Genomic DNA, 7,500 nt, shown 5'->3' on the forward strand with positions numbered 1-7,500 from the left:
CAGGCAGTCTCCATGCAGCGTTAAGGGCATACAACCAAGTGCCGGGAGCGGGGACTTGTTCGACCTTCGAGGGCCCACCCGTTTAACCCCCTGAACGGTTTCACGCACTCTTGAACTCTCTCTTCAAAGTTCTTTTCAACTTTCCCTCGCGGTACTTGTTCGCTATCGGTCTCGTGGCGATATTTAGCCTTAGAAGGAGTTTACCTCCCGCTTAGGGCTGCACGCTCAAGCAACCCGACTCTTGGGAAGGGATCCGATGCACGGTCTCGGCTCGTCTTATCTACGGGCCTGACACCCTCTGTGGGTTGCTCGCCCCGTTCATGGAGACTTGGACGATAGATACCGGACAGACGCGCACGATCCTCCCGAACACCACATTCCTCGGCACCCGCTCAACCGGGCGCGAGGTTCGGTGCTGGGCTCATCCCTGTTCGCTCGCCGCTACTAAGGGAATCCTTGTTAGTTTCTTTTCCTCCGCTTACTGATATGCTTAAGTTCAGCGGGTAGTCTCATCTAAACTGAGGTCAGAATGAATTGTTTGTTTTCAAAAGGAGACAACACTTTATCTAGCTCGGCAGACTTTGGCGTTTTAAAGCCGGGAAAGATTGAATAATTGCCGGTTCAAATTTTTTTTTTTCGAAATAAAGCGAGTCTCTCGTTATTCGCAAAAATTAATTTACGAAAAGTGACAGGGCGTCCTGCGGCTTTTTGTATTGAAACAACGCGTCGTGCGCGAACCAAGCTTGCATAACGAGCGGTTAGAGTGAGTGATAATTCGCGGTGGTCGACACTTCGACACGCCCGGCGCACACACACAACTAAACTCGCGTTGAAGCGGTATATCGCGCACACGCAGCCGACACCTTGTTCGAGAAGATGTGTTTATTTCTAAAATTTTTTTTTGAGTTGGCTCAAAAATTTCCCATCTGTTTTGCCATCGAAAAAGGTTTCTTTTGAATAGAGAGGAAAAAAACAAAACAGGGCGAACCTTCTTTTATTTTTCCCCCTTTTTTGTATTTGAGGCATCGCGGACACTTAAGTCGCGCGGCACCCAGACGTTAGAGATTCGGGAGCTTTTATGCGGTCAGGCCGGGTGAAAAATAAATCTCGCCGCGACCCAACATGCAAAACCAAGACTGAAAAAATCTCTGTTCGTTCATCATTCGACCGACCCTCAGTCAGATGTGGCCCGAGCGAGAAGCTGGGCCGCCATTTACGTTCAAGATTTCGATGCTCCATGTGTTCTGCAGTTCGCATGGATTAGCGCACTTTGCTGCGCTCTTCATCGATCCACGAGCCTAGTGATCCACCGTTCAGGGTCGTATATAAAACGACATATTCGTTTTCTTCTCTCTTTTTCTCCAACCCGCCCAAGCAAATGAATGCGAGGGCGGAGAAAGAAAGCCAGAAAGAAAATGTTCCGATAAACACTCGTACTAGAATTTGGGTTTAGTGTGTTATTGTGATTTTGAATTCTTCCTACTTCATCGAGAGGGCGAAGGGCAAGCTTAAAAAACATTCGGTTTTCAACGGCATAGTGTCGGGCTTTGGAGTGTTAGTCTATACGACGCACACGCACGCAACCACGAGTATCTACGCCCGAAAAGAACGTCCAGAGTAAAGTCTCACACTTTCGTCCCCCACCGAGAATCAAAAAATCCCGAAGACGAAGAGAGAAACAAAAAAAAACAATTTCGATTGGGCGTATCCGCTTTAAACCACCGCGCATCAGAGCGCCTGATACCCGTTCAAAATCTTGATGTTTTTTTTTTTTCCGACTCTCCATCCACCGAGTTTTTATTTTTCAAAGTGTTTGATTTAGGGACTAAGACTTTATAAAATCTCCTTTATTGTTCCTTCGGTACTCGCGGCCCAGGCGGGCTATCGTATTCTTCACTCTACTAACGTCAACACTGTGAGCGCCGCTAAAGGTCGAATGAATCTATAGAGACATTCACCATCGAAGCAGGAAGAATTTGCTCACGGCCATAGACCAAATCGAAAGACTTTGTGTTTTTTTTTGAGCCGAGAGGAAAGAAAAATCAATTTGAAAAGGCGAATCCGCTTTAAACCACCGCGCATCAGAGCGCCTGATACCCGTTCAAAATAAATGATTTTCTTCCGTCAACCCACACATAGTTCATACGATGTCTTACGCCGAAAGACTTTTGATGGGGTTTTTTTGTTTTGCAACTTTTAGTTGTTTCGTGCTCAACCAAAGCCATATGCGCAAAACATTTGTCTTGTTCGTTTATGATCCTTCCGCAGGTTCACCTACGGAAACCTTGTTACGACTTTTACTTCCTCTAAAGGATCAAGTTCGACCATCTTTCAGTCTCGCCGTTGGTAGGCACCGCACGGGCAGAGATTGCTCCCCACTCGACGGCACCCCGACAAGCCCGTCCGAAGGCCTCACTAAATCATTCAATCGGTAGTAGCGACGGGCGGTGTGTACAAAGGGCAGGGACGTAATCGACGCGGGCTAGTGACCCGCGCCTACTAGGGATTCCTGGTTCATGGGGATCATTGCAGTCCCCAATCCCAACCACGAAGGAGGTTCAGCGGTTACCCGGTCCTTTCGGACAGGGAGAGTGAAACACGCTGATTCCTTCAGTGTAGCGCGCGTGCGGCCCAGGACATCTAAGGGCATCACAGACCTGTTATTGCTCACTGTCACGCGGCTGGACGCCGCTTGTCCCTCTAAGAAGACTGCGTGACGGACGCGAGAGCAGAAGGTATCGCCGGGGATGACGACGACCGAATAACAATAGAGCCAGCCCCCGCGAGACATTCCCGACAAAGCCCCGCCATACCTCATCCGCCAGGCAACCAACCCGTGAAGGCCGTACACCCGACGAACAGAGCACAACGAAACCAAGCCGAGAGATTGCCTCACTAAAGGAACCAGTCCCACCGAGACCCGAATCGCCGCCACCTGATCCCGACGCCTCCGTACTCCCTTCGGTTTCAATTGATAAAACCCGTCACCTATTTAGCAGGCTAGAGTCTCGTTCGTTATCGGAATTAACCAGACAAATCGCTCCACCAACTAAGAACGGCCATGCACCACCACCCACCGAATCAAGAAAGAGCTCTCAATCTGTCAATCCTTCCAGTGTCCGGGCCTGGTGAGGTTTCCCGTGTTGAGTCAAATTAAGCCGCAGGCTCCACTCCTGGTGGTGCCCTTCCGTCAATTCCTTTAAGTTTCAGCTTTGCAACCATACTTCCCCCGGAACCCAAAGACTTTGGTTTCCCGGAAGCTGCCCGTCGAGTCATTGGAGTAACTCCGACGGATTGCTGGTTGGCATCGTTTATGGTTAGAACTAGGGCGGTATCTGATCGCCTTCGAACCTCTAACTTTCGTTCTTGATCAAGGAAAACATTCTTGGCAAATGCCTTCGCTGTTGTTCGTCTTGCGGCGGTCCAAGAATTTCACCTCTGTCGCCGCAGTACGAATGCCCCCGTCCGTCTCTATTGACCATTACCTCGGGTCCAAAAGTAAAAGACCAGCAAAATCGGACCGAGGTCCTATTCCATCATTCCATGCTGCGATATTCAGGCGTTGGGATACACCTGCTTTGAGCACTCTAATTTGTTCAAAGTAAACGTTGCCGGCCGCCCGAGACACCCGGTGAAGGGCACCCCGAACGATTGACTGGGTGGAGCGAATCGAGTCAACTACGACCAAAATTTAAAAAAGAACCCGAAAGAACTTTCCAACTCTGGCCGCAGATACAACAACGACGCACCGACCACCACTCCGGCGATGTTGTCCGACCGTGAAGAGAGTCGGGCTTTGACACCCGGGCTCCCAGAGCGTGAAACGCAACACCCTTGATTCAGAGCGGCGCCGCCCGGCCGAAGACAGACATCCGACTACGAGCTTTTTAACCGCAACAACTTTAATATACGCTATTGGAGCTGGAGTTACCGCGGCTGCTGGCACCAGACTTGCCCTCCAATGGTTCCTCGTTAAAGGATTTAAAGTGTACTCATTCCAATCACGGGGCCTCGGAAGAGTCCCGTATCGTTATTTTTCGTCACTACCTCCCCGTGCCGGGAGTGGGTAATTTGCGCGCCTGCTGCCTTCCTTGGATGTGGTAGCCGTTTCTCAGGCTCCCTCTCCGGAATCGAACCCCGATTCCCCGTTACCCGTTGCAACCATGGTAGGCGCGTAACCTACCATCGACAGTTGATAAGGCAGACATTTGAAAGATACGTCGCCGGCGCGAAGGCCGTGCGATCGGCGTGAAGTTATCCAGAGTCACCAAAATTGGTACGGTGCGCGAGCCCGAAAGCCCGGCCCCGACTGGTTTTGATCTAATAAAAGCACCTCTTCTGCGAGCCCGAAAGCCCGCAGTCGAGGCTCGAGTGCATGTATTAGCTCTAGAATTACCACAGTTATCCAAGTAGGATGGAGTGGATCTAAGGAACCATAACTGATTTATTGAGCCATTCGCGGTTTCGCCGTCTAGCGGCTTGTACTTAGACATGCATGGCTTAATCTTTGAGACAAGCATATGCTACTGGCAGGATCAACCAGGTATTTCGTGTATGTTTGTTTGATATGCATCCGGCGAGTTGCGGGTTTTTATTTCGCCCACGCATCACCAAACACACACCAAATCAACACGTTTTTCGTTTTTTTTCTTTTTCTTCGGAAACTAAAATTTTTGATCGCAACGCCTGGCGTGTCACAGCGAGTCCCAGTGAAGAGAAACACCGATCCGATCCGTTTGTTGGATTTTTTTCATTTCAATTTCCAAAGTCAAAGACCATTCAACGGTCTATGAGCCCAAAGTGAATCGGATTCATTCGACCGGTCTTGATATATTCATCAACTTTTTTTCCCGTATTACGGTTTTCGACGGTCATATGTGGCGTGCTGTATGCTCATAAGTCAAGCCTGCTTTACTAAGCTGACAAGCATACATCTTTTAAATTTTTGTGGGCTCAGAGTTTTATTTTTATTTTTCCACCGCCGAGGCACACTCTCGCATCACCCCGCACGACACACACACACACACACCTCACCGCTCAACGGTCACACGAGGCAGAATTTTCCGCAAAGACTTTCGAAGAGAAAGAGAAAACTCGGAACAACCGCGGTCAGAGGCCAGCATAGAGGCATCGTATAGAAAGTCATGGGCGGAAAAAAACAAATCATTTCAAGTCGAGACAAGCAACCAGACTACCCCTATAAAAGTGCGCAATTCTTTAAGAGTTCACCGAAGAATGACCGAGATCAAGTATGCACGAAACGAACATATTCCAAGGGCAGCTGAATAAGCGATTCTGCGCCGAAGCGCGAGAAAAGCAAGCGGTACACCGATGGGGATCGTTTTTTTTATCGTGTTAGATTCGTTGTTGTCAAGCAAGGATTCTCAAAATGTTTTTTGCATTGCACCCAAGTTTCGTACTGATTACTTGTCGCAGACCGGTGACTGTCAAAAAAAAATTTTTTACGTTTTTTCTTGAGAGGTCACTGCCTACACACAACTCCGGGCGGGCCGTACACTCACAGCCGTTTGAATTCTCCCTTCGTGTGTCATGGCCATAACTGAGCGTACATCTTACCGGGCGCCGAGTTGATCTGGCTTGTTCGATGAACGTTCGGGATACGTACAATCGATATAGCTCCAACCGTAACTCGTTTGTAATTACGCCGGCCATACTCAGCGGGCGCTCAGCTCAGCTCTCGATATCTTCCGTCGAAGGGAAGTTCGTAGTAAAAGAGAGTCAGAGTCGACGCCACATTTTGCGGTCCTCGCATCTCATCCGATTTTTGAATTTTATAGATTTGCCATCACTTCCACCCAATTCTCTCGTATATTTCAATCTCTTGACTTTGTCCGACCGGGCCGTCTTCGCCCCCCTTCAACTCCGTCCATCTCCACTTCTGTGTTCCACACAACGAGCTTCCGTCAAACGGCAAAATGTGAAATATGCGCACGCCGCACGAAATAATTTGAAAGCGTTCTGTTTGGTGGCTTTTTTATTTTTTATCTCTCGGCTCACACACACACACACACATTTCCGCCTGAACGGTAATTTTTTTTTGATACGGTGTCAAAAAGTGAAAAGACGCGCACCATTTTCTTTTCTCTTCCGTATCGTCGCTGACGGTAAACGCTGATGGTTATGATGCCGTAAGTTTGGAAGAAAGAATCTTTCCCGTCTTGTCTTGTTACGGTAAAATAACAAAGAACAAGCGTCCGATTTCTCTCACAGACGGCCACAGACAAACCACACGTGCCGAAGAAACGAAACGTCCGAAACCAAAAAAATGTTTGACGCGCGCACCTCTTCTGAACTTTTCGACCAAGAGTCGTTGGATCGAGTGACGAGCTTCTCAGCTGTCGCACCAATCGGTGAAGCGGGCGTTTGAATTCCCGTCCACATCGCGGTTCGGATATATTTTTACATATACCGACCATCGGAAATTTCGAAAACGGTTTTACCGAAGGAATGATATTTCACACACCGACAGCTCATCGAGTTCGTCTCCGTTCAACGGTTTTTTTTTTTTAAGACTTTTTGATCGCATGGGGCTAAACTGGTTAGAGCAAAGCCGCGATCCAAGCAGTGAAAAAAAAACAAAGACAGTGCAAGCGCGATCGAACGGAATCGAAACTAAAATCATGTGAAGTGGCGGGCGGAAAGGAGCTCAGCTACGGTGGAAATGAAACTACAACTAACGCCGAACCGGACAACTTCCCATTCTGCGTCTTCGTTTCATTTCCCAAAGCTCCCCGTCGATACCAAAGTTTTTGCGTCGAAGCTACTAAAGAAATTTCGCGCTTTCCTTTTCGCCTCTTTCGCCTTCCCTTCGATATCTATCCAACCACCGGCTTCGACTTTATTTCTTTCACCCGTCTATTCGCCCGATAGTCGACGGTCGGCCATTCTTTGGTATCGGCCAGGCGGACTAACAAGAAGTAAGACTCGTTTGAAAAATTTGGACCGGGCTTTACAATCGCTGCTTGTCGTAATGTCGCAAATTTGAAAAAAATTTTCAATTCGAGAAACCAAACTATTCGACACTTCGAAAATTTTTGGGACTCTGAAAATTTTTCCGAGTTTAGGAATCGAGACCTCTTCTATACTAAGGAAAACCACTAATGTTCCGCCGCATAATGTCTCCGTTTTCCGGCTCATTTTTAGCGATTGGACGGGGACATTGCCCCATCCAACCGCCAGCCGACTTTCAGGAACCGTCGTTTTCAAAGTTGGGACTTAGAAAATTTTCGACGAGTGGGAATTTTTTACGGTCGCAAGTCATCACGACACGCCCGACCAACCCATTTGAGAGCCGCCACGCCTCGACGGTGTGACGGCTTTTTTTCGAATCGACGGGTCTCGCTCACTCCTCTCTCGCGCCGACCAGAGGCCGGGCGAGAGAGTCGTTGCCAAACACCGTCGTCGGAAATGGGAGAATTTGAGTGGGAATTTTTTACGGTCGCGAGTCATCACGACACGCCCGACCAACCCACTTGAGAG

The 7,500-nt window shown here is 48.7% G+C and overlaps 3 non-coding genes across 3 annotated transcripts in view; all 3 read right to left on the reverse strand.

Moving 5' to 3' along the window:
* Positions 1-527, reverse strand: part of LOC124318916 — a 4,576-nt gene extending 4,049 nt beyond the window's left edge. Inside the window, exon 1 of the ribosomal RNA XR_006912607.1 lies at positions 1-527. This exon is cut by the window's left edge and continues 4,049 nt beyond it. This is a non-coding gene — a ribosomal RNA (large subunit ribosomal RNA).
* A 641-nt stretch (positions 528-1,168) lies between these two features.
* Positions 1,169-1,321, reverse strand: LOC124318920. The gene has a single exon (XR_006912612.1). It is a non-coding gene; the product is annotated as a 5.8S ribosomal RNA (ribosomal RNA).
* A 930-nt stretch (positions 1,322-2,251) lies between these two features.
* On the reverse strand, positions 2,252-4,546 carry LOC124318914. The gene has a single exon (XR_006912604.1). It is a non-coding gene; the product is annotated as a small subunit ribosomal RNA (ribosomal RNA).
* Between the last annotated feature and the right edge of the window lie 2,954 nt (positions 4,547-7,500).

This window comes from Daphnia pulicaria, unplaced genomic scaffold, assembly GCF_021234035.1.
Source record: "Daphnia pulicaria isolate SC F1-1A unplaced genomic scaffold, SC_F0-13Bv2 h1tg000077l, whole genome shotgun sequence".
In the NCBI taxonomy this organism is placed as follows: domain Eukaryota; kingdom Metazoa; phylum Arthropoda; class Branchiopoda; order Diplostraca; family Daphniidae; genus Daphnia; species Daphnia pulicaria.